The sequence below is a fragment of the Mya arenaria genome, chromosome 9, assembly GCF_026914265.1.
Source record: "Mya arenaria isolate MELC-2E11 chromosome 9, ASM2691426v1".
Taxonomy (NCBI): domain Eukaryota; kingdom Metazoa; phylum Mollusca; class Bivalvia; order Myida; family Myidae; genus Mya; species Mya arenaria.
In genome coordinates this window covers 66204621-66232154 of record NC_069130.1, presented here as the reverse complement: position 1 = coordinate 66232154, position 27534 = coordinate 66204621, and the positions used below count along the sequence as shown (strand labels likewise).

The following is a 27534-nucleotide window of genomic DNA, read 5'->3' as shown; positions in this document are numbered from 1 at the left end:
CAGATGACGTTTGACTCATTTAATTGTTATGATAATTTTTTTTTTCTTTATTCCAAAATCACTCTCCGCAATGTGACACATCCTGTCTATTTGTTCCGTTGTTTATACATGTGTTATTTGGTCATTAGGCACAAAACTTTTGACAGTTGGTATGTAGTAAATTCCATAGCACGTAGTAGTCTATTTAAACTATAAATGTTGTTCGTACACAGAGTTCTGTTATCCACAGCACACCTAGAATACCTTTTGTATGTTAAATTATGTTAAGAGCCATCATCTGTTTCTTTTACAATATCTGTATTCATCATTGTTATCTTTTCAATGGTGTCTGAATTTTTTTCATTTTCTGTCATCCTCAACAGGAATGACAATTATCATACTGTGTTTACTGAAATGATATCGTTCACACTAGTTTCACCGATGCAAGGGTGATGCATGGAATGAACTGCGACTAAGTGAACAACAACCAAATCTGATAAGTGTTTACTTCATGTGTCCAATAAAGACACAGGTTACGTTGGTTCAAGTTTTCATTGAAATTATTTAGAACTTCATTGCGAAGATTTGTTTTGTTTGGCGGTTTCCTACTGTTTTTCATATGATGTATATTTGTCATGGCGGTCCGCTGTTTGTAAATATACACCATGTTGTTCTCAAGAGAGAATTTGACAAAAATTAACAGTCATAGGAAATATGACTGTTAACCGTCTGACGTCATGGACAATTGTCCGTGTTCTATTATAAAGATAAGTAATAGGAACCATGGCTTTTACGTCACTCTGCGCTGAAAGTATACATACAACAATCGTGATAGTATTGGTTATACAACCGTCCTTAGCGGTAGCCTTTAGTTATTAAAATGCTACTTTCCTATGAGCTGGGCTGCAAGTAAGTATGTGTATGTTTAATTGATGTGTCATTAGTTTGCAACCAAATATTGCGAACAATATGATAAAAGCGTTTTGTGCGTTTAGGATTCGAGTAAAATGAAGAGAAAATGGCATTTGACGACCAATGCTTTTAATGCATCAGTAATCTAATCATATTGTATGATATTCTGCCTCCAAGATGAATGACGCAACGTCATTGAAGCATTTTATAAGTTACGGGGCAAGAAATGAGCATGCTTTGGGAGCAGAAAACTATATTTTGATTCGGAGTCTCTCTAACCCAATATATTTCCTTTGCCTCGTATATCCAATATCGGGGCACCAACTAAATCCGTAAATTATAAATACATACCTACGGGGCGGAGATGCGTTTACCCAACAATATTTCTATATAGTATCAGTTATCGGTTTTTTAAGACACATGTATTGTACAAAAATGATACAACCGAACATTTTGTTTTGAAATCCAATTTATAGTCGACTATTAATATTGTGTGTATACATATTTGAGGTTTGATTCTAAAGTGTTTTAAAGCTTTATTTTCAATATGGATTTTTTGTTCTTTAAAACTTACGGTAATATGTGATCGATATTGTTGTCTTTAGTTCACATATCGGGACACAAATCGTACTTTTAGCAATTGTTCTGTGTTATGCTTTAGTCAAACTTGAAGTGTTATAATTCAGCAAAACAAACTAAATAAACAATCATAATATAATGCAATATACAAATATCCTAGTTGTAACATAATAATGGACTAAACAAAAGTTTTATTTGTCAGTGTTGCGAGCAATCAAATAACCATGTTGGTCAATTAAAATCATTGTCATTATGGACTGAAAGATTTTATGACCAAAATGTTTGTGGCTTGTAATCCACACAGATTGGCGATACTAAAATTATTCTTGATAAAAACAGTTACCGGATTTCACAAGGTTGCAAGTGTTAGAAATCTGAATATGTTCTCCCGTTCTAAGTGTTGTACAAGCTATACCTTTATTTAGGTCAGCCTATGTCCCAGGTTCGAAACCAATTTTATAGTAAAGTACTTTGTAAGCAACCAACACAATTTTCGTGAAAAACTTGTAACATTTGTCAATCCAATCAATTATGAAATATTAATGATTATATACAATGAAATATGATCGAGAAACTTATATGGTAGACATCTAAATCTATTTTTCACCCCTAAGGTTTTTTGGAGAATATTTGTTATGATCTGTGTAAATGAATAATTTTCTTCATAAATATTTCGGAACATCATTTTGAACAAGTTGTGTAAAGAGTGAACAAAGGCCGTCATTTTGCAAACTATACCCTGCCAAATAACGTTATTCAAAGAATGATACGGACAAACATTTAAACAGTTATGAACTGTAACTGTCTATTTAAAAGAAACCCATCACATATTCACATTGAAATAAGTGCTTTTTGTCCGTAGTTTTTCATATAGATATCCTATTACACACATGTATTGTGTTGTTTTTCATTTATTCGAAATCACTCTCCTCAACTTGTGGTAGTTCATTTCCATCGTTTGCGCATTTTATAATCATGTGTCTTGGTCGTTTAGGCACATAACTTATGAAATTTGGTTGGTTTGTTAATTTTATTTCACATCGCTTTCAACTTTAATTATAAAAATGTTTTCAGCTAAAACATGTTCTGTATTCCGCCACATACATATACCACCTTTGTATGATATATTATGGTATGAGTCATCCACTTTCCTTGCACAATGTCTTAATTCAGCATTGACTCATCTTCGGAGAGCGTCTGAGTTGTTTCCCTTTTTCTGGCTTCCCAAACAGGAAGACAAATATTATACTGTCTTTTCTTAAACTACATGGTTCGCACATCGGTGGATTTGTTTAAGACTTCAATTCGGAGAACAGGCGTGTTTTGTTTTATTTGAAAAAGGTTTTGCAGGTTTGTATTGCAAGTGAATATATATACTTCGACATTCTGTAAAAATTTACGCTATGTCTGATAGGCGAAATGCTTCATAGACATTTAGTAGTATTTACCTGTTTGTCGATTCCTACTTTCTTTCATGTGGATATTTCATGATGGTTGGGTATTGGTGCATATACACCATAAAACTATAGGTATAATTGATGTGTTTTGAGAATGCAACCAATGGTGTCGAACAACTTGATAAAAAACCTTTTGTCCGTTTAGGATCCAAGTTAAATGAAACATGCAGGATACATGACGAGCTAAGTCTTTGGTGAATTTATTATAAAAAAAAATAATTATATTTAAATTTAGCATTAAACCCTCTAAAATAGAAATGCATAGCACGTCACATATAAATTATAGGGTTTGATGCTGAATTCAAGTATCCCAAAACAAATATGTTTCTTAAATTTATGGTGACGCATATATGAAATATTTGAATTTAATTATTGTGTATAGTTCATATATTTGGATTATTCAGTTTAGATTTCTATTTAAATATAGCAGAAATATCATGCTTCTTTATATAAAGAAATTTATATATGAGCATTAGCTTTTTAAAAGAATATATTATGATTTCTACCATCGTCAATTAAGCTTATTATTCATTTTGTTCTGTGATTTTTGTTATAGTTTTGCATTTCTTTTTATATTCATCTGACACTTGGGTTTACTTCAGTAGACGGCGGTTGGCAATTTTTCGATCCATAACGTTTTGATATTGTTTGAATAAACTCCAACGCGGCTTCCGTTGCAGTGCCAATACGTTTAAAATGAACGTAAACAACTGAATATGGTCTTTTATTTTTTTCTTATTTGTACGAGTTAATTGAATCATCGTTGATATACTCAAAACTAGTATCTCTGACAAATATTGTCTATGCTTAAATGGCGTATCGTTTTTTATTCCGACTTATTGTTTATCTGGTATTTGAATTGCAAAAACAGAAATAATTAATATTAACAATATAAAAGGACAAAAAGCAAAAAAAAAAAATTATTGCCCAAAACAATGGAACTAGTTAAACTTTAGCACGTCTTTGTTTGCCGTCCTTCAAAAGGTCGATCAACATTGTTTACATTGTCAGTGTTTGTACTACTATTTAATTATATGTTTCATCATTCAAATATTTAAAGCCGAAGCAAGTTATAATATATGTAAATCGAATACGTGTTTTTTTTTTGAAAAAGTATTTCCAATTATAAAATACTTTGAATAACGATAATCCTTTATCATAAAAACACATGCATTGCAGGAAAAGTATCTTGAACAAATCTGAATCACTATTATTGTTCCGAATTGACGTATTGCTAGCTTTATTTGTTGATCTTATTCGGCAATTGTATTATATAAACTAGCATTTGTTTTCTTGTGTTCGTTTATAGTTCATTGAATGTGTAATACTAGTGAATCATACTTGACAAGTGAATTCTTATATGGTATTAAACAATTGTTTTTATTTGTTGTAATACTCGACTGAATTAGCATGAACTCTGTTAGCTGACATTCACAAATTAATTATTGTCCAACTATATTAATCAAAGTTTCAATCAAAGTATTATTGGCAATCAACATAATTTACCTTTGGCCATTTACAAAACAAGCATTTTATGGCAAAGATAAACACATATGTACATATAATAAAATATGTTAAATGAATATAATACTAAATTATGATAATGATACTGTAAACTGTGGAAGTTACAAGTGTAAAGTATATATTATGTGCTACTATGCTTAGTAAATTAGTCTATACGTACTGTATTTTAAAACACTGTATAAAACTTAACATGTTCAAAAACCGACACAATCAAATATCTGAGATCATAAAAAAGAAATCAGTGATCGATTAAGATTTTCCCAACACTCGAGAATCACTTACAAGATAAGCGGAATCTGATATAACGTAAATTTACATAGTATATGCATTTTATACAATAAACTATTATGTCAGTATCTGGTGTGACCTACCAAAATTCTTTAATGAACATCATGCAGTAACATGGCTTAAAATGACATTATTGCAGAGCTCACGTTGAGTAAGAAAGTGCCACTCATTATTTTAAAAAGTATTGCTTTAGCCCACAAAGATTGTACTAAAATGGGCTCATGCAAATACAAGTTTTAAGCTTAACATTTCATTTGATCAATTCAATTCAATTTAATTCAATTCAATTTCAATTCAATTTTGGTCTAATGTAATTAAGAATTTTATAATTGGTGGAACGACCTCAATACGTCGTGTAACAAGTGCACAAAATATCTCAGTTGTTAAGTTAAAATCATCTAAAACATTAATATAATGAACACTTAATACATTTGTCAATGCCATTCCAAATATTGTAACTTATAATAAGGGGTTCTGAGAAATAAACTTACCGGTATATCGTGATGCGGATGTCACAAATCAAGAATTAATCGGCACCTTGACAAGTAACAACAGCTTATATTTATAAAGTGTATGTGAAATCTATAAGCATTTAGACACGTAAAAAAAATCAAAATGCAACTACACAAAGAACGTTTTCTGTTTCTGAATTATTTCGATAACGTCAATATTTGTCCTGAACCTTTCTTGATAACAAACAAAGCCTTGACTTTACAAACTGTGAATTAGACCTGAGAAGACTATACTATTGTGCAGCTTGAATGATCAAGTGTTATAATTGTAGTTACAAATGTGTATACTTACTTCTTGTCGGATTCTACATGTTAGTTTAAACATATTTTATTCATCAACGTATACACACATGTTATAAAGACAAAGAGAAAACACATGTACAATCTAGAAAAAGATTAGAACGAAAGATAAATATATCTTAAAAAGTTCTTCTCCAAACTTTAGCAGAAGTACATATTTAATGACGGACATTTGTACATCTTACAATGTAGATGACACAATGATATTGATATTGTTGGATTAGATCAGATGGTATTGTTTAATGTGATTTGGCTTCATTTCCTTTTATTAAATATTTAAAGATTTTTTACCTACGATGTACTCAGACAAGATAGTAGTTAGGAGTTAAACATTTTGTGTGATTACATGATCCTACATGTTGAATTTCATCATTATATCTTTAACTGACTGGTTCATTCAACGTCTAATGGAACTGCTTGAAGTGTTTAGGAAAAATTAAAGTGTGCTGAAATTGCTTACCTCTTAATCCATTCCAGAGTTCTAGCATTGCATTTATATTCGCACGCTACCGAATTTCAATGCTATTTACTTGTTTATTTTTTCTGAAATTCAAGGTAGAACAAACATTGACACAAGAAGAACAATAAGGCCATTGATTTCTATGAATTAAACACTAACCTGTTCTTACGGAGGACTAATGGTATACTACATGAAAGGGAAAGTAACTGATAATTATGTTCTCTACATATGATAATGCAATTTTTTTTCTTTATCTTAGTGAAAGTTTTTTGTGTTAAAACGTATTAGAAAAAAACAACAAGTAGCGAATCTTTCTTCGGGATTGGTATGGATTACGAATAACCACATCTGGAGATTAATGTGATTTGCCTTACAATAATTGGAAGAGAAGAAATTTAAAAATGACCGACCTAAATTTCAACAGGAAATATATGAGATTACCCCATATAAGTACAGTAAGTACCTTATGTATGATTTTCATAACAATTAATTTTTAATGAAATATGATAGAGATATTGTAAATTTCCTTTTAACAGACACTGACTGTCTTTGTTATATGATACAAACAAACGTACATGGTGAATATGAGGATTTGTTGAAATATAAAGACATTTTAAATAACAGATATTACCCAATCATATCAAAAACCACTCGCATCATAAAAAAAACTGATTTGGGGTAACGAAGGATGAGGCAACCGGTATTCCTATAACTGAATATGCTGGACATCAGGTAATAGATGGTATGACAAAGGTATCAAACACCACTATCATTAATCAGCTTCTGCACAGACGGTCACGACTTTTTGATAAGTAACCTTTTTATTGTTTTGATGACATTTTACACCGTTGGTTAAAAGAACAGAAAAACAATACCAAATTGTATCATATGGATGACCTTATGAAGATAACTTTATTGCAGTAAAAAATAATAAATAATCACTATACTTTCTAAGCAAACTTGATCGTGCTTGCGCAAACAACTATTGCGTTTCTCTCCGTTTCTACTCTTTATTTGAATAGTATTAAATTATCAATCAATTATTAATATCATATATTTAAAGAATTTATTTATGTAAATGTATTTGTATCATAAACTAAAATGTTATGGTCAAGTACCGTTATGGTTTGATGTGTCACTATCAGTGTTATTTAAATTAAATACCAATATATCATTTTACTCATATTTGAATAATGAGAACTAGGGTCTAACTAATAAGGTTCATGCTTTAATCGTCATACATGTGACAAACGTGTTTTATTGATATAAGCATAGTGAGAGAAGCAAACAGATCATTCTGTATAATTTTTTGATAGAAGTATCATTTTTCACGTTATTCAAGCTTTTACTTTGATAGTGCATATATGCCATATAGTTTCAAGTTACAGATAGGTCACCGATGATACATAGTTTATTTATTGTTATGAAGAGTACTTGACAAGATGACATTCTTCTTTATTAAATGTTAACCATACAAATTCCATTTATAGAAGAGTTGGCCGTAAACAAATGAACTTTATCGTTATCAAGAGTGTTTCGTATTAGTTAGTAAACAGTTACTCGAGCTCAATTAATCTATTTACATAATTATGTGTTCGATTGATTGACGAGTTTTTAGAGTAGATTATTACCTAACTTGAAAATGATCAGAGTTTATACTCCAATGTCTTCAAAACATAATATAGCTCCTTAAAAACAGCAATATATATGTGACTCTTGCATGAAATGGTGTTGTTACAAGAAAATAATCTTAACATAAAGGAAATGTTTGGGTTTTTTCAATAAAATTTTATTTAACAGTTATTTACCTGCTGTTTTTCTTTTTGGGAAAGATTGTTTATTGCATAAATTTATTTTATACTTAGGCCAAATAAATACCTTTATTTCCGGTTATATGGCGAAAAATAATAAGGTCGGTCGGTCGGATTTATTTTCATTTTCGATTTCAAATTGCAGGATCATGCATTATTCTGCTGCATCGTATTAACTATGTTATATGTAAGCGTTTCAAAATTTACAAAAAATCAGTAAAACAGGATTGTTTAATGTCTGAAATCATTTTTTTTCCTTTGACTACCGTGTTACATCGCCTATTTTGCCCATGGAATCTGGTGTTTTTGTATAGATTCGTTTATAAGACTTGGTCGATTTTTAAAGCAAGTCCAGCGCTTCACTTACTCCAAAACTGTGATAATGTTCAAGCAAAACAGTCAATTATCAACCTATTTTGTTAATTTGCTTGAAGAAAATCGCCGATTTTCTTCTTAACTGTGAGCGAGGTTTATAATCGAACAAGGTAACGCGGTTATGGATTTATTTTACGTATCTTATTTTCGTACAATCAAAGGTTCATTCATATTAATAGTGAATTCAAACATTTCCGTCATGACTTGAAAGGTCTCGGTTATTGATTATTATTCTTTTTCGATCGAATGGCATTTTCTAACCAGTCTAGACGAACTCTTGGAAGTAAAATGGGATAAAACAGTATCCGACTGACCGATTTAAATACAAACCATTTCCGCGCGCCTTTCATCTAATCACCACTCGTGCTCAGGCGTCACAAATTGTACTGTTTGATCTACAGCCGACTCATTCCAAAACATGTGTTAATAAGTTAACTTTTGCAGTTGTTTGTTTGAATTTCAGTTGATGGGACTTTAATTAGGCGAAATAAATAGAACTTGATAATTGCGGATAAATTATGGTAACGATTAATGAAATGTGTATTGAAACCTGGCAGTTAGCCTGCATGATACACGCAAAGCCTAATCGTTAGAAAGAAGTTAGTGTATTTCGGACATGGATAAATAACACCGCGAACAATATCCAAAAATTTCAAGGTAACGGCAGCAAAATGTGTCTTCTGTGATAAATAACGCGTCTGGACCGATAACAAGCGTTTGCCTATTATAAGATATCGGACAGGGTGAAATGTTCGCCGACATCCGCTTAAAAGTGCAATGCTGTTGAGAAAAGATCTTAAGCATATATGCCCGAAAAATGCGGACATTCCACAGACTCCGCCATTTTGTTTTGCTGTTGACAAATCGTCTCTGTCATACATATTAGGAATGAAAGTTTATTCTCCGATCGCATAGGATCCATCCAGAGAAACAACGAACATAACGACGATATATATAGTTTTGAAATTTTAACCTTTATGCTTAAAAAAATAGGGTCGGCGAGGAAAAAAATAAGGTCGGTCGGGTTTTCGGAAACACAGGGTTTTTTTTTGGCCTTAAGTAATGGGCAGTATCAAAAAAAGGCCTGCCATAAGTCCATTTGATTGTTTCTAAACAAGGCTGACAAAGGTATCAGGCAAAGTTTAAACATGTGCAAGTTGTATGCAAACGGACATATCACTTAAGCATCATTTAAAACAGCTTTTGCGCAGAAAAGAAAATATTCACAATAACATGAATATACATAAAAGACAGGATTTCTGGCATAAAAATCGAAATAAGGATGATCAGTTAATGACATTTTAGCAATCAAGGACAGTTCAAATTCGTATTTGGAAAACAAGTCATATACAATAATATACATAAACTTGACATGGTCATTATGTTTTAATATCATTTTACTTTAACATTTTAAAAATGATTAGAGATCCTTGATAGTTTATGCAGTAGTTGTGTTCATCGAGTGAACCCGACCTGTCACAAAGCCTGTGCTTTGTCCATTTGGATCAGGGAAAGTTTCCCGGATTCTCCATACACCACATGAGGGAATTCACCAGCCCCAAAATAACCATGCGTCAACAATATAAATTATCTGTGAGTCTGATGGTGGTTGGATCATCGCAGGTCCTCCCCTTCAGTAAACACGAGGATATCTCGCCTCATCAAACGGGTTAGGGCTAGAACCCCCTTGTTCAAAACAAGGAGGTCAAAGTCCTTTAAGAGGAAAGGTATATCATAAGCCACTGGCATTAATCGAAGATACTTAGGCTAAGATTTTAAATAAGAAATATTCAGGGATGAGCTAATTTATATCATTCTTACTTCAGTACAAATTTTCAAGCAAGTACTCAGCAATACTCAGTGCTCACCTTAACAATAGTATCGGTATTTTTAATTACTTGGTTTAGAGACAAACTGTGCCAGCATTTAAAATATCTTACAACTGTTTAATACAAGAAAACTGCCCATATTTCATATCGTCCAACAATTCAATTTGTTCTATCTGTGTGTGACTACATGCATGTTAAGATATTTAAAGCCTTATGATGATACTCAGAATGCTGTTCTTTGAAACTTCACAAGACTACGTTAGCAGTAATCAGTAGAAAATGAGTTATCAGGTATCCATTTCTCAGTAAAAATCTCAAGAACTGACCAGCAGTATTAAATAATGTACAATTATTTTCTAATGACACATGACATTTAATAAAATTGTTTATCTATAACTACTTTACTTAACGTTTAGTTACATTAGTGTCTTTCTCTTTGTGTTGGCATGTCCCGGCAGTTGCCGCACACATACCAGCGTGGAGTTTAATCCTTTTCTCGGTCTCGTGGGCACCATCTCCAGGTTGATTGCCCGGGGCTGCTAAAACAAGCAGCACACGCACTGGCTCCGTTTCGATTGCCCTCGTAATTGCTGCCTGAAGTTGCGGCTTTGTCAGTTTGCTCACTTGTTTCTAAAGATAATTTAACAATATAACACGTACTAAATTGCAAATAAAATAAGCGACTGGCTGACTTGCATTATTGCTTAGCTTATAAACAATTATTTCAAAATAATGCTACCACGGTCATATTTCGATCGCAAATTCGGACCTATATTGTAAAGAACCCTTAACACAAAACAAAGTCATTTTTGTTGAAAGAAGCAAAAAGATTATGAATTATAACTATTCAAGTACAAATAGCATACTGTCACCCATTCTTTCTGTTTCGCTAGAACTTTTTAACTGTCCTCTCCGATCGCTGGTTTTTTGGACCGGCGAGTACCAGTTGCTGGGTTTCTTTCTTTTGTAGGCAGCTCTTCCGGAACTTCTCTCTTTGTAACGCCTAGCAACAGTACCTGATTATATCCATGAATATTAAATACTTACTTTTGATATAATAATGGATAAATAATAAAGGGGACCATAATGAGTAATAGTATGAAAAATCTGATCTTGTTTCAGCAGTTTGATTTCACATCATGTATAGTGACATTGAAGGGGCAAAATCCTAATTGTGACATATTTACATCAGATTTAAATCATCAAAAACACTATTGATAACAATAAATTAAGTATGTTTCACCACAAACCATTCTGTTATATATGGCGCATATTCATCACCAAAAGAGGTATTCCTAAGTACTAATGTTAACGATCATTTATTACGATGCATAGGTGACGGAAGCTATGTGGCATAAATTCAATATCAAAGAAAGAGCTTGAATTACGTGCAATTTGATACTTTAAGCAAATATTAGTACAATATGATATTTTTGTTTCTCTTACTATGTTCATAATAGTAAAAATGCTTTTGGAACATGTACATGGCGATTAAAGCATACATTGCATATGTCAGAGGCTGTTTAGGTTCTCATTATTCATTTTTGTTGTAAAATGACGTGTCGGTATTAACTTTGAATAACACTGATACGAACACATCAAACAATTGCGGTACTTGACCAGATGGAAAGTAAGAAATTACTACAAATACATTTACAAAAAGCAAGGATTTATTTTAAATAAATGTCATTATTTAAATTGGATATAATTCGATACTATGGAAAAGAAAGTAGAAATGGAGGGACAACTAATAGTTCTCGAGAGATAAAATAAACGATGGTTATAGTCGTATGGGCAGGTACTGATAAGTGAGATTATAAATAAGTATAATGGTTATGTGTAATTTATTAGTGCAATATAGTTTACTTAATAAGTAGCAATAACAGCATGACCTTGTATTTTATGCTTTCATACTGCACAATGTTAATACAATCCCTTACTCCAATGGATATAACTCCCGCAAACATTTATACTAACTGCTGAAAACGGTACCAAAATAATCATTTCATTCTGCGAGTCAATATAAAATGGGCCTAGTTTAACAAGCATTTTTATTTTAATTTACCGTTTCCTGACGGTCTTGGGACATTTTGACTGATATTTTATACTTCCGTTTTCGGCTATTTTGTGAACCGTTTTGATTGTCAATGACTTTACAAGCATACATTGACGTCTCCTGCATCGGTGGGAATAACTTTTATGAACTATTATGTAGTGTTTCGGTTTTTTTTTTTTTTTAAACTAAATCTCGGGATCAAACATGTTGATTTACATGTCCAAATCGAAAGAAAACACCAATGCATCATCGATATTCAATCATTTTATCTACAAAGTAAAAGCATCCAATTGATTCAGTAATCTATCGCATTTTCCCGCAACGGCTATTTATAAACTCATCGTTTCTGAGAGTGGCCAAAAGTAAGAACAATTTTATGACTCATAAGGCATGCAAACTTACAAGCCGAGAGCATCCGAATTAAACCAAGGAAGTAATTCTTGTTTACTTAAAATGCCAACCTCTGTAAATAGTAAATTATTTTGAGTAAAGATTGAGGTAGGTTTATGCATATCATTGTTTTATTAAGTTTAGATAGCTTTTTCTTACGTGTTGTCAATTCTTGTGCATGCAATTTGGTCTAATGTTTTATAACTCAGGTAGATTAGTCAATTGCAATTGTTTATATTTTCAAATTGGATATTGTGATTGGTTTTAAAGAAATCAACAGACCAGGTTCTTTATCTATCTGGTCACTTTCAGTTTTAAAACAAGTTTCTGCTTCAATTTCAAAAAATTATAAGGCATATTATGATGAAAAGTGAACAATTTTATCATATTACAATTTTAGTACAACAATCAGGTGACTGCGCAAATGTTTTTAATGCTAGACAGGATGTGTGCTTGAATGCTTAAATACTAATTAATGACTAAATGGAAATTTGACAGTTATTTTTATGTGTTCCATTCTATAACATAGATAAAAACCTTTTAAGTTATAGTTAATTTGTTCAGCTCCATGCCTCCTCCAATGATCCCAATGCCAGGACTTGTGCTTGAACTGCTCAAAAATAAACTAATGACTTTATGGAGATTTATTCATTTTTATTTTTGATTAAAGCCATTCCAAATAACTAATTTCTGTCAATGGTATTGCCCGACAAATCCATTTTTATTAATTTCAAAGAGCTCGACAACCAAAACTCTATTAAACAAATTACAACGCCAAGTTTCCATTAAGTGTTTTATTGGTTTTATCAATTAAGTGGGTTAATTAAATAATTCAGGCTGCCTTATATATAGCATTTCACATTTAAATTTAAGAAAGTAAGCATTTTTTTTTAATCTTCGAAACAGTTAATTGGATGCCTTCCAATTGTAATTGGATATAATTCAAAATTGATCACTAAGTAACTAATACTTTGATAATGATGGGACAAATTCAAATCTCAACACATCAATGATTTAACATATTACTTTCAGGAAACATGTTTATGTTCAGTATACTTTCATTCTACAATCACTCTCTGTAAATATTATTCAACTTTTCAAACATCATTACTCTTTTCAAATTGATTGGAATTCCTGTTATGATATCAGTTCAATTGCTGTCATTTCTTTTCAACTCTGCTGTCATTTTTTTTTCAACTCAATGTTGTGTTTGAAATGATTTGAAACTTCATATTTTATTGGCTGTTGTAACTTTTTCAACAAAATCTTGTGAGTATATATTTTAACAATTCATGCATGGTGAGTTTTGTTATTTATCGGTATTTTTCCCTTCTTTTTATTTGATATTTTCTTCCTTTCAGTGAGATGTAAAGCCATATCATACATTCATGTCATTCAAATTCAGCCACTCAGAGAGATGGAAAGGATTGCAAAGCTGAGTTTTACTTTCAGTTTTACTCTCACCTGACTGATGCAGATACAGTAACCTACTTGTATGTTCAAATTGTATATTTTTTGTTCGATCAAAAATATAATATGGTCCTTTATGAGGAATTAGTTTGAAAGAAAAGATAAATGATAAATATCATAAAAGTAATTTGCTATACAAAAAGTGGACAAAAATGTTAAACAGAATGAAGTTTTGAATTAGAAAATCCCTACTTATCTCTGTATGTATGTCAACTGTATTATGATCATATGTGATAACATGATGTATTCCCTTTATTAATTGTGTTAAAACCTTTTTACACTGTATGTTTACATTTGTATATGTATGTTGCCATATGCACTGAATTCATGTATTTCCTTTTGTATACATGTGTATTGAAATCTAAACATTCCTTTGTTATATCTTTAGGTTCATGAAAAAAAGGCCCAAAAATTCCAACATGGAGCCTTACTAAATCAACTTGGTGTAGTTTGACAATTAAAATTCTTCAGAATTCGACGGTTGTACCATGCAGCAGTCATACTATGAAGTGTCTCACAGATTTTTTTCTAATTTCTGCAATATTGAGGTACAGTTTAGCGTAAAGAAGATTAATCTTCTGACAGTTAGAAGTAACTGTTCTTTTAAATTAACATTAACCGTTCCTGCATTTTTGAGTGATTATAGAGTGAATATGTTTCCATATTAAATGTTGTCTTTTATGTGTAAAATTTCACATGCTATAAATGATTACAAATACATGAACGCACATTTTGTTTCTTAATATATGCACGTTTTGATTCCAATAATTAAACACTCAAGTGTATTAAATTTGGTTTGAAACAGAAATGTCGTCCTGTTGTTTGTTTCTAAACAATCAGTAGTATGTATTCGTGTTGATAGTTACCATGTCAATTCAGAAAATGAGTCAATTTTTAAACAGTTACCATGGTAGCCAGAGTCTAGTGTTCTAGGGAAACTGTCAATGTTGTCTTAAATTTATTTACCCTTAAAATTTGTTGACAATGTCATTCTTATATTTTATTGTTAAGAATTGCTTAGTGGTGATAAGTTCACGTTTTTAACAATTGTCAGGAAATCCAAGATAAACTTACAGAATTTTCCTGTTTAACATAAAATGATGTTTCTTAGCATTTTTTTTTATTTTTATTAAATGGTTACCATAGCAACTATTTTTTTGTTTGCCTTCCTATTTATAATACTATTCATTGTGAAAATGCAAATGTTCATCAGTGAATGTAAGAAAATAAATGTTCTGTAACTTTTACTTTATTGTTAGCTCATGCTTCAAAATATGCGGCATTTTTAAAATTTCCTAAAAATAAAGAAAAAAATTATCGTGAAATATTCTGCTTAAAACATTATTTTAACTCTGATTTTTAGAAATTTGTATTAAATAAAGAAAATAGTTTGTTTACATTTCTCATTTCATTTAAATTCAGAGGTTGTGAATTTGACCTATTTGGCAGAATTTTTTTTATAAAAATATAAAATTAAAAGAGCCATAATTCTGTCAATTCTGATAATAATAATAAATTCTGATGGATTTTTAAAAGATATGCATATTTGAGTTTGTAATGACCAAACCTTTAAAATGGTATATCACTTGACTATACCACATGAAATTATTTATTTACGTTGTTATTGCTATCAATAGTTTATATAGTGAATAACATTTGATATTGTTTTCCTGTACGTTGAATTTACGATGAATAATGTATTTAATGCAACAACCAGGTTAATTATCGCAATGAGTTATTTGTGACTGTCTATATGTGCATTAATATTACCATTTTTAAGAATCTATTAAATCAATTACGTAATAGTTGAACTTTCGGACAGCCTTAAAACAAATGCCCATTTGTAACAATAATACTTTAATAAAGTCCTATAGACTTTCGAACGTCAGTTTATATACATATTTCCTTTTCCATATCATTTGATTTACATCGGTTTGTAGTCACTGTAAGGGTTTTCAGAGAAACTTGCAACAAATTACGCTTCAACCAAAACAAAATGATGAAAATAATAACTAAATTGCAATGCGGAAAACGTGAAAAAAAACACACAAATATATAATAATGTTAGAAAAAATCTATGTCTTTTATTTTATCGTATTTGGTCAGTACACAAATTGAACATACGTGTAGTTAGTTATTTGAGAAGACAGAGAGTAAAACCACACAGTTTGATAAAACCTAACACATTTCTGTGTTTCAGAGCGAAACAGTTTGTAAATAGTCCAAACAATTGCACAGTAATGATAGAACATGGGTTAAATTTCGTGTCTTGGTCAAACATAAAAAATAGCACATGCTTGATCAGATAACTAGCATACAGAGTATGTAACAACTTAAGATTCAATTATAGATACCTTTATCGAAACGTCGTAAATGTGAATACATATCACAAAACAAAAGACTATTAATAAATACGTGTATAGTAAGTTCTATTTGACAGACATAGTTTGTAACATCAAATCATTCGATGACAAATGGCCAATGTCGTTTTGTTTTCGCAATGCTTGTGGCTAAGGCAAGACCTATAGTTGACTCGTGTGTAATAAATTAATTTATCGTGTACAAAACAAACTCATATAATGGAAGAACGAAGGTTTTAATTGTATCTCGAACATTGTGAAACACAGCCACAAACTAACCGAGTTAAGATGATAAGTCGTATATAATATGCAAAAGAAAGCCTTTTTTTCAGAACCTAAACATTTGCGAAAGGTTTCAACAAAAAAAGGAAATATCAACACATAATTCGAGGAAAAAAAGCTATTTGTAAACATAAAAAGCATATCAAAATCTGTTACTTACACTTTTTTCGTATTTATTTCAAAACCAAAAGTCATCATGTTAAAATTTTTATTGGGCAGGTATAACTTGCAATACGACAACATTCAGTGAAAAAAACAATAGTTTTATTGCAGCAAATAACAACACAATAACAAACAGAATAGAAGTGACAAAATAATCGAATATAGGACTTTATAGTATAAAGAGCAACGCCTTAATCACGTTAAATAAGTATTCAACGACCAGTTACATTAATCTTCTGTAAATTTATGAATTGAGCCTGGACTCATTTAAAGCACGCTTGTTAACAACGACGAACTGTATATGCTAAAATGAACAACAAGTTTTCTGATCTGTTCTGCTGTGTTCTTTTCTGATAAAGATATTTTAAATAGCATACATAAGCAGAAATTGCATGTAATAAAATACGTTTAAGCAAAACTCTCTAGTACAGTCTTTTTTTCCTACCTTTTCGAAGTATATTAATGCTTCTTTAATTAATTTATTTTTTGGTTTAAGCATTGCCTTTTGTTTGTCTTGTCATTTTACATCTTCTTTTATCTGTTTCTCTATCAATATAAAACTCTCTCATTTTTATGTATGGCAACCACTCCCACTTCTTAAATAACATTACATGATAACACCATATTTTTTACATTTAGTGTGTATATGATTTACTGTGTTGTGTAATGCGGAATATTTAATAATAATAAAAAGGTATATAAAATAGTTTTCATCGTTGACCTTTCTGTTACCTTTAACTATATGGCATCCATTTAATATCAATGGAAGAGCTTAAACACATGAAATTTTACAAGGTAGGCAAATGATTGTAAACTATGATGTTTGTTTGTTAATAATATAGGTCTTAATTGCATTTTAGCAAAACATTTTGTAAAGAGTTCAAGAGTGTAGGTTCGTACTTACTAGGCCCATACTATTTAAGAATGGTGATTTAATTCAGAGTCGAAAGCTGTGTTTTCTCTTTCTAAAAATTAAGTATAAGTGTGTATGTCTATATTAGCTTTTGTATTTGTAACAATTGAAACTCCATTACTATGTGTAGTATTTCCACTGAAAAAAAACAGGTTATAATAGAAAGGTTTGAACGATGTATTTCTTATAACAATATGATATCATACTTATTACTAAAAGTCCATTTGAGTATTTGATTTGTTTCTGTTTGTCTATGTTACCTTAACCTGGAACATAAATGATACATGTATTTGTGTTTCCATTTTACAAACTTATAAAGATGTCTGAATCCTACGACAGTTTCTAGTCATAACAGAAAAGGGTAAACATGTATGAAACAAAAGCGAATGACATTTGCAAAAATGTGTGTAGTGGCAAACAAGTTAGATCGATAGTTGTGTTCATTTTTTAAATTGTGTTATACATATATGATGTTTTTGGAAGTATGATGTATGTGTAATAACATTCATTATTGAACATAGTATTATGTCATAATTTTGACAATGGTAATAAAATACAAGCTTACACACATTTATATTTTGTCCGTAACAATGCAATAGGGAAGTAGTAATATTTATATTCAACAAAACGAAAATTGTTGTTAACTATTGGGGAAAAAACATTTTCACTTTTCAATTAATTATCAAATTGTTTAAATTGTTTACATTCATATACAAATTCATAGGCAAATGTTTATAACGTTTGATTTATATTTCTCTTTCTTTGATAACAAATTAAAAGCTCCTGCAATTTATTACGAATAGCGCATATACATCACAAGCAACGGACATTCTTTGATTAATTTAATAAATTGAATATTGTGTGTTTTTTACAGATATTGATAAGGCAAGTTGACATACCATGGTCAAACTGAAAAACCATCATCAAAGTTAATGAATAAACAACATAAGAAAATGGTATAGTTAGAAATGCGTTTCATCTATTTAAATGAAACATGATTAGGATATGTGACTAGGTCTAGGTAAAGTCCGGTCGTGAATAATTATTGATTTAATTTATTCGGAAAAACTCTAACAAATACATAGTTGAAAGCTATGAAGTCTCAATTATTACATAAATAATGTCACAAAATTGCATATTGATCGAATTTTAACTTTGGATAAACAGTTTGATTTTGCAGGTATAGCTTGACAATCCAGAACAATCGGTTACAAAATAAAAAGGTGATATGATTGCAGCAATGTAAAAATGAAAGCAATCCAAAACTGTATAATGTTTTCGCGAAAATATTTTTGAAGACTTTGAAGTGTACAAGATTGTACAATATTTAAAAATATAATCAATTTAAGTACTCACTCATCAGTCGCAGACATTTTATGCAAATGAATGAAGCCCGAGCAACCGATGTAATTCATCCAAAACATCCGTGATAACGATAAATTAAGCATTTTTCAACGACAACCTTTCTTTAACTTGAAACTATATGGCGTTCAGTCAGTATCAAAGAAAGGGCTTGAATAACGTGGAATTTGATACCTTCAGCAAATGTTTACCCAATTTAACTTTGCTTCTGTCATCATGTTTGTATGAATCAAAATACCTTTGGAACATGTATATGACGATTAAAGCATAAAATTCATACGTAAGGGGCTTTTTATGTGCTATTTTTTTTAAATGTTTGTAAATTAATGAATTGGTATAAGTACAGCAGATTTGATAGTAAATCTGACACCATATCGGTATGTATCTGTAAACACAGACTTCTATACATCAAAAGAAAGGCTTAGTCTGTAGTTTATAAAGATGCATGTTGTAGTTGTGAATACCGTGCTACAACATTGCTTTTCAAGATGATGTCTAACACGGCCGCTAATATTTATGCGAAGCTTTAACTATTGCCTACATATTCATAATGACTATAAAATGCAATTAATACAGTCAGAACAACATAATAAGATGCATTTATGCATACAATTACGCTAATTGCATGAGTGCTCAAGTTCTGAATATGACCAGACTATCAAGGGAGTAGGACTATATACAGGGCTTATTTACAGCAAAATTTTCGAGTGGCAAATTTAACGATATCTGGCTGGACTACACTCTGGAAGCTACAGAAAATAGTTTTAAAGGACACAGGCGGAATCATTGGTCTAGAAGGTGCTTTGGCACATTGGTTTCTCTCAGCACCATTAGCATCCAGATACTAAACTATGTGCCGCAATTATTTCTGTCATCAAATTGAAAAGAATAGACCACATCATGCAGACACCAAGGCGAACTTATGCAAAAGACGATTGATTGGGATAAACCTCTCTCTGAAACCAAAACGACGCAATTGGAAAACATGAAAGTATCTACCGAGAGTTTACAGAACATAGAAATACCTTGGATGTACTTACCTGTTTCTCTGAGGAGAAAGGAGCTGCAACATGTTAACTCTAATGCTTCAGAAAAACTTATGCTGCAGCTGTCTACTTGTTAGCGATGTCAGATGGCGGTACATGGTCTCATTATTTTGTTCTTGGAAAACCCAAGGTTGCTCCAAAAGGTGGACATAACAATTCCCTGATTGAATAGATATTGATTGATAGAAACTGATACAAACTGAGTATTTATTCGTAAATCCTGTTCTTTTTACGTTTTGAACGTTTTTATAGCACTTTAAGTGCTAAAACTCTCTTGAATGGACAGTGCATTTCTTAAAAAATATATAAAGACAACTTCTGCAAAGTGTTTTTGTCGAAAAGTGATAAAACGAGTAAGTTAACTTTTTGACGTTTCAAAATTTCTGTTTCTTATTCGGAGGTCGGTACATGATTAAAGCACTTTAAGTACTAACACTCTCTTGAATAGACACTGCATTTTTTTATGAAGACCACTTCTGCATAGTTATTTGATCAAAAAATGTCTTTCTTAAAAAAAATGAAAATTCACCGTTTCTGTTCTTCATTCCTTATTCAACTTACTGTGCGGTTTAAGTACTTGAAACACTCTATCCCTTTAATTAAGTTAATGCATTTATTCAAATTGTTTAATAAGATCATTTTTTATATTTCGTCAAAAAACGAATAAATTAAGCACATTGAAATCGAGTTTTTTTCGTAAATTCTGTTACTTATTCGGATTTTGGAGCTTTTTCAAAGCACTTTAAGCACTAAATTTCTCTTGAATAGACAATGCATTTCTGTAAACTATTTATGTAGACCACTTCTGCATTGTTATTTGCAAAAAATGTATTACTTAAAACATTTTTATTCCTTATTCGAGTTTGAATAAGAAATAGGGAACAAGTTCTTTATTCGTTATTCGATTTTTTTTCGTGCATTATTTTTTTACAAAGCTGTTTAATTGTTATGAAAATACGAAACACATAACAAAGAAGTGATTTGATGCATATCTACAATTATTTATTTTGAATAAGGAATAAGAAACAAGTGAATAAGGTGTAAGGAACTAACTTATCGTCCATGTTTTGTTTGAGCAGTGGAGGAGTTGTCTTTATAAATTGAGAATTTCGGTGTCAAAGATGTTATTTTCAAGAAGTTTCTTTCTGAAAAAAGTTGTCAGCGGTTGTTCATTTTTTTACAACCGCCCCCACCCCCCCCCCCCCCCCACTTGCCACTTGGGAGGCGTCTGGGAATTGATGATAATGATTATCAGGACTATTTTAAATGCCATGTTGTTATGTGTTTCTGCTTAAAGCTGGTGACTTGTTATCTTGAAAGATAAAGACGTTCATAGAAACAATTGGCCTCTTTGTGTTGTTTTGAGGGTGTTTCCAAGTAGTGCTCACAAGGTAAAAAAGGTAGAAGTTAAGACTTTCAAAGAAGGCAGGTGTCAGACATATCTACGCCCTATTTCTGACTTTATTAAGCTGGTTTAAGAGTAATGAGTATACTGTGGCAACCCTTTAATATATTTCTTTGAAAGAATCATGACATTTACACCTGTTTTAATATGAGACTGTATTGTGGAAATATTGATAAAAGACCATTTGAACTCACGGACAGGCGAAAGATCAGATAGTTTATCGAACGTGAATGACTATGAACGGTTTATACCTACAATAGAGTGTAATGACTGTGACGATATTTTCCCAATAAGACATTCAGTCGATAAAAATGTAAATACATCGGGTATTAAATTATTGGACTTATGTTTATCTAGCAACATGACAATAGTTAACGGTAGATTAGGCGATGATGCGCAAGTTGGCAATTATACATATATATCCAATAACGGAAATAGTGTTATTGACTATGCAATTGTGTCTCGGGATTTATTTCCCTTAGTTAAGAATTTTACAGTTCATGATTTATACAGGTTTACGCCTCATGTCCCTATTTCATGTATATTATCAATTAATAAGCCAAACGATATAAATACAAATGATCATATAAACTATGTTAAATTCGAATGGAGTCCAGAAAATTTTAATTCATGTAGGGCTAATATTTCTTTTTGTTGTAACGAGTTCCATAATATTGTTGATCGTCTGATAAGTGGTGACACTGACATTGATAATAGTGTAGATACATTTTCCACTTTGTTATATAATAAGGCATTTGTTTCATGTGGTAAGAGAATAAATACTGGAGTTAAAAATAATAATAGGAAATTTAGGAATGCCTGGTTTAATGGTGATTGTGAGACAGCACGGCGGGAGTTTCGAATTGCAAATAAGTTGTATAGGAAATATAATACTGATGAATATCGTAGATTGTTGTGTACAAGACGTAATGTATATCGTGGTGTTACACGTAAGGCTAAACGACAGTTTTATTTACAACAAAAGAGTGATTTGCATAATATGTCTAGAACTCAACCACAGAAATTCTGGAAAAAAATACAGAAAATACGCAATAATAAGCCAAAAGATAATAGCATCAGTAAAGATGATTTTTTGAATCATTTTAAAAATCTTTTTGATGGTGATGTTTTTACTAATGAGGATGTTGATAATTCTGATGATGATGATATTGTTAATGTTGATCAGTTAGATACAGACTTTACTATAGAAGAAGTCACTAAAGCCATTAGTTCATTAAAACGAGGTAAAAGTGGTGGTGTTGATGATTTAACACCCGAAATGTTTATCGATTGTAAAGATTTATTTGCACCTGTTTTATGTAAATTGTTTAATTATATGTACAATAATTGTATTTACCCACAAAGTTGGACTAGAGGTATCATAGTCCCGGTTCCTAAAAAGGGAAACCTCAATGATGTAAATAACTATAGAGGTATTACCTTAACAAGTATATTCTCTAAAATATTTTCTATATTGTTAGATAATAGACTACGCCTGTGGGCTGATAACGACATTATACTAAATGTTAACCAATTTGGCTTTAGAGGCAAACGTAGTACTGTTGATTGTATTTATGTGTTGTCATCTATTATTAATAAGGTTATTAATACTGATAAAAGAAAATTATACTGTGCCTTTATAGACTTTCGTAGAGCGTTCGATGTTGTGTATAGAAATGGTATATGGTACAAATTGTTACAATATGGTGCATCAACCAAACTTGTATCGATGCTCAAAAAAATATATGAATCAGTGAAATCATGTGTACGTGTTAGATCACAATATAGTGACTATTTTGATAGCAATATTGGTGTTAAGCAAGGTGAGCCTCTTTCACCGTTGTTATTTCTGTTTTTTATAAATGATATGGAAGATAGTTTAAGTCGAGATTGTATTGATACAGTCACTATTGACGAAACTCGTATATTTATGCTGTTATTTGCAGACGATACTGTCTTATTTTCATATACTGAGCAAGGTTTGCAGTTCTTACTGAATAAATTACATGTATATTGTAATACATTGGGTATAACTGTTAACATAGATAAAAGCTTTGTAATGGTATGTCAAAAAGGAAACAGAACTGAGAATGTTAATTTGATGTATGACGGGCATAAACTTGATGTTGTTAAAAAATTCACATACTTAGGTGTTGCAATATCGCAAAATGGTACATATTTGCAATCACAAAAACAGTTGTCAGAACAAGCACTGCGTGCTTTGTATTCTTTAAATCGATTGTTTGATGTTATATCTTTAGATATACGTGATAAATTAAAGTTATTTGATGCTATGATAAGCCCCATACTGAATTATGATTGTGAAGTATGGGGTTTCCATAGAGCTCAGGATATCGAGAGAGTTCAACTAAAATTCTTGAAACAAATTCTAAGTGTTAGACAGCAGACTTGTAATGCTGCAGTATATGGTGAATTGGCAAGATTCCCATTATCATTGTTTAGAAAAATTAGAATAATTAGATTTTGGTATAAAATAAAACGTTATCCTGGGTCTCTTTTATATAAAGTTTATAGTATGAAAAATAACAATGGTATGTATATAAATACATGGACACTAAAAGTGAAGGAACTGATCGATGAGCTAGGATTTACTTTTATGTTTGATTGTGAAAATGTTACACGACTGCAATTAGAGGCTGTTGTAAGACGGTTGTATGATAATTATTTGCAACAATGGTATACGAGTGTTAGAAACTCAGATAAATTACAATCTTATGTTGGTTTTAAACACGATTTTGTAATTGAAAAATACTTGTCTTGTATAAATAATAACGAATTACGGATGTGTTTAACTAGATTTAGATGTTCAGCACACTGTCTTAATATTGAAGAAGGGAGATATAGGAATATTAATCGTGAAGATAGAAAATGTGTACATTGCAATATGAATGTTGTTGAATGAGTATCATTTTCTTTTGATATGCCCAAAGTATAGAGACCTTCGTGTCAAATATTTACCAAGATATTATTGCCAATGGCCAAATATGACCAAATTTAATACTTTGTTAAGTACTGACAATGTTAAGCTGTTAAATAACATAGCAACATATATATCGTTTGCTACAGATAGAAGAAATGCTTAATTGTATAAATTCTATTATACCATGATATTATAAAACATACTTTTCTCTTTTGATGTTATACTGATATCATTAAATGCCATCTTGTATATATGTTTTTGGCAATGTTCAATTTGAATAATGCTAATAAAATTTTGACTTGACTTGACTTGGTGATATTATTACAAACATGACATATGACTAATTTAATTTCTTACAAAAAAGTACACTTGCAAGTTTGCCAACGGACAAGACATTAAGCATCATACATGTTAACTGATCTCAATAAAATGCCGGACACGGATACTAAGTGTTCCTGTATCTATGTATATAATATTGTTTAACATGATTTATGAATTATTTTTCTAAACACTTTGTTTGAAATAACTAAGAAAATAATAATTCAGGTGAAAATATTCATCTGCAGTCAATTGTATAAAAGTGGATAAGTCCTAACCAGCGGATATCTTTTGGTTATCTCCCTGGTTTGGTCAAGTTATCCGAAAACCGATTGAATAAAAACTAAGTTATCCTAACCAGCGCGTGATTCGGCTTTTGGACAAAATTTAACCGACCTCTATGAGTATGGTTAACTGACTTATCCAAAACAAAGATGGCAGACCAGACATAAAACAAGCTCGATTCCCAACTTATTGCGACGATTTCACAGACACATGGACTCTGCCTAAATAGAAAACAAATGGTATAGCATCGATATCCATGATAGTCATGAATGTAGAGGTAAAAAAAATCAATTTCTTATTTGTGACCCAATTTATGCATGAAACTTATCCACGGAACCTTGAAACAAAAACAGTGACAACAAGCTACATTTTGAGAACGATATTTACCTTGTTCTTGTGAGCATATTATTCCATAATCTTACACAAGTCACGATTCTGGGTCGAGACCAACAATTGCTTTCAGGTCTCGACCTTACTGTGTATAGATATACCTTCGCTTTAAACATATTTTGTTACATTTGCACATATTTACAATCAAAATAAACCGCGTGTAAACATTGAGAAAAATTGACTGCAATGACGTCATTTTCAAGGAATCTTACCCAATCTAAAGTCTATTTCTACAGCTTTCTCTTAATACACCCTGGTGGATACTTGCTACTATTCAGTAGTATGTAATTATATTATTGAAAAGACATAAAGTGTGTGTGTGTGTGTGTGCGTGTGCGTGTGTGTGTGTGTGTGTGTGTGTGTGTGTGCGTGTGTGCGTGCGTGCGTGCGTGCGTGTGTGATATAAATGAGTAAATGTAAGCATACTTGTGATTTGAGACCTTACTGTATCCTTCAAATAACATGTCATTTATAAAAAGATACATTATTTATCTCATATTATATATATATATATATATAATAAATTTATGTTTCAGTTGAGTGGTTTTACTAGCCAAAGTCGGAAGAACCAGTGTTGATTAGTTCTACACATGTCTGCTAGAGCAGGGAATGGAACCAACACCAGATCTAATACATCAAGAGCAGTGAGGATATAGATAGCATTATCAGGTTAGTTTGTTAACAAAACTATATTGTGAAATTGAAAACATATTTCAAAACATATAGCAGTATACTCAGTACAGTTATTTGAATAAAAGAAAAAAATATATATATAATAATTGGCTTCTTCATAATTCAACCTTCATTAATGACAATGAACATAAATATCATTCACAAAAGTGAGAGCAATACTTTATAGGGATTAATAAGAATGTATACCCTACCACATGTTATGGGTAGGATGTTGAATATCTGTTTGTCTGTCTGTCTGACCGCCTGATGTCAAATTGTCGTGAATACTCCACTTAAGGGAAATGGGAATATTTTAATGGAGTTTTACAGGAACATTCAAATGTAAAGCATGATTTTTTATACTTCTGCTTTATTGCTTATTAAATAGTTTAAAATTGAACATTGGAGTTCTATAGAGACCAAATTGCATTCTGTTGCATTAAAATCATGTGTTAACATTCAAGTTTTTGTCACTTTTAATATATAGGTTAGTTTTCGTGGTGTTTTACAGGGGCGTTCCATTCATTGGCAATAATATCATTCATCTACCTTTTAAATGTGTTCAAATGCCTAAACGCAAATACATGATTGTTATGATTTAAAATATTAATTTTACTATTCTTCAGATTGTAGCCACTGGATGACCAAGTTCATCTGACAGACTCCTGTTTTAGGAAACACCATAAAGTGGAACGTTAACTTGGAAAGTTAATGAGATGAATAGGAAACGTTTCAAATTGCTGCTCCCAACGGGCTTTATTGTCAGTGTCCTATCTTGTATTGACAGGGTTAAATAATAAATGTTTATTGTTAATTATTATATTTTTCATCAGATTTGTTTTCTTAGATCTTTTTCTTGCAATTCAAATTATCATACAAATGGGTAGTACCAACTGTGTAATATAAAAGAAATAATAAATACCACTTGTCATGTTGAAACAATGTTTAGTTTGATTAATGTTTTTAATTGGAATGTACCAAAAGAGTCATTTTATATTTTAATTTCACTATTAATAGTTTTCTTTGTAAACTATTCATTTGACAGTCAATGGCTGGATTGGAATATAAACAATAGCATTTGATAAAAAATGGTTTGAATAAAGAACATTTTGTATAAAGATCAATGGTTGGTTTAAAACAAAATCTTATTTAACAAATATGATAAAATAAATACATGATTGCCAGAGTGTGGTGTTGTTGATTTGTTGTTATTTAAATAGATTTGCATGTCTCTTCAACACCAACATTAAAGATTTGATTAATCTTAAATACATGTGTATGTTGTTAAACACTGACTTTGAATTTATTGACATAGTTTTATAAAAATAAAGACTAGAAATTATATTCCCTGTCTCATGATTTTGTGGTCCTAGATAGTGGAAATGGAATTACGTGATGGTTTATCTAAGGCCATATAGAGAATAAGTTAAGTATAATATAATATTATGCTGAGAGG

The 27534-nt window shown here is 31.0% G+C and overlaps 2 long non-coding RNA genes across 2 annotated transcripts; one reads left to right on the top strand and one right to left on the bottom strand.

Moving 5' to 3' along the window:
• Window positions 1-6780: 6780 nt before the first annotated feature.
• On the bottom strand, window positions 6781-19172 carry LOC128203017 (uncharacterized). The gene is made up of 3 exons (XR_008255838.1): window positions 19016-19172; window positions 10893-11042; window positions 6781-10656 (listed from the first exon to the last, which is right to left on the bottom strand). It is a non-coding gene; the product is annotated as an uncharacterized LOC128203017 (long non-coding RNA).
• On the top strand, window positions 11039-19008 carry LOC128203018 (uncharacterized). The gene is made up of 3 exons (XR_008255839.1): window positions 11039-11656; window positions 13834-13965; window positions 14331-19008. It is a non-coding gene; the product is annotated as an uncharacterized LOC128203018 (long non-coding RNA).
• Window positions 19173-27534: the final 8362 nt, after the last annotated feature.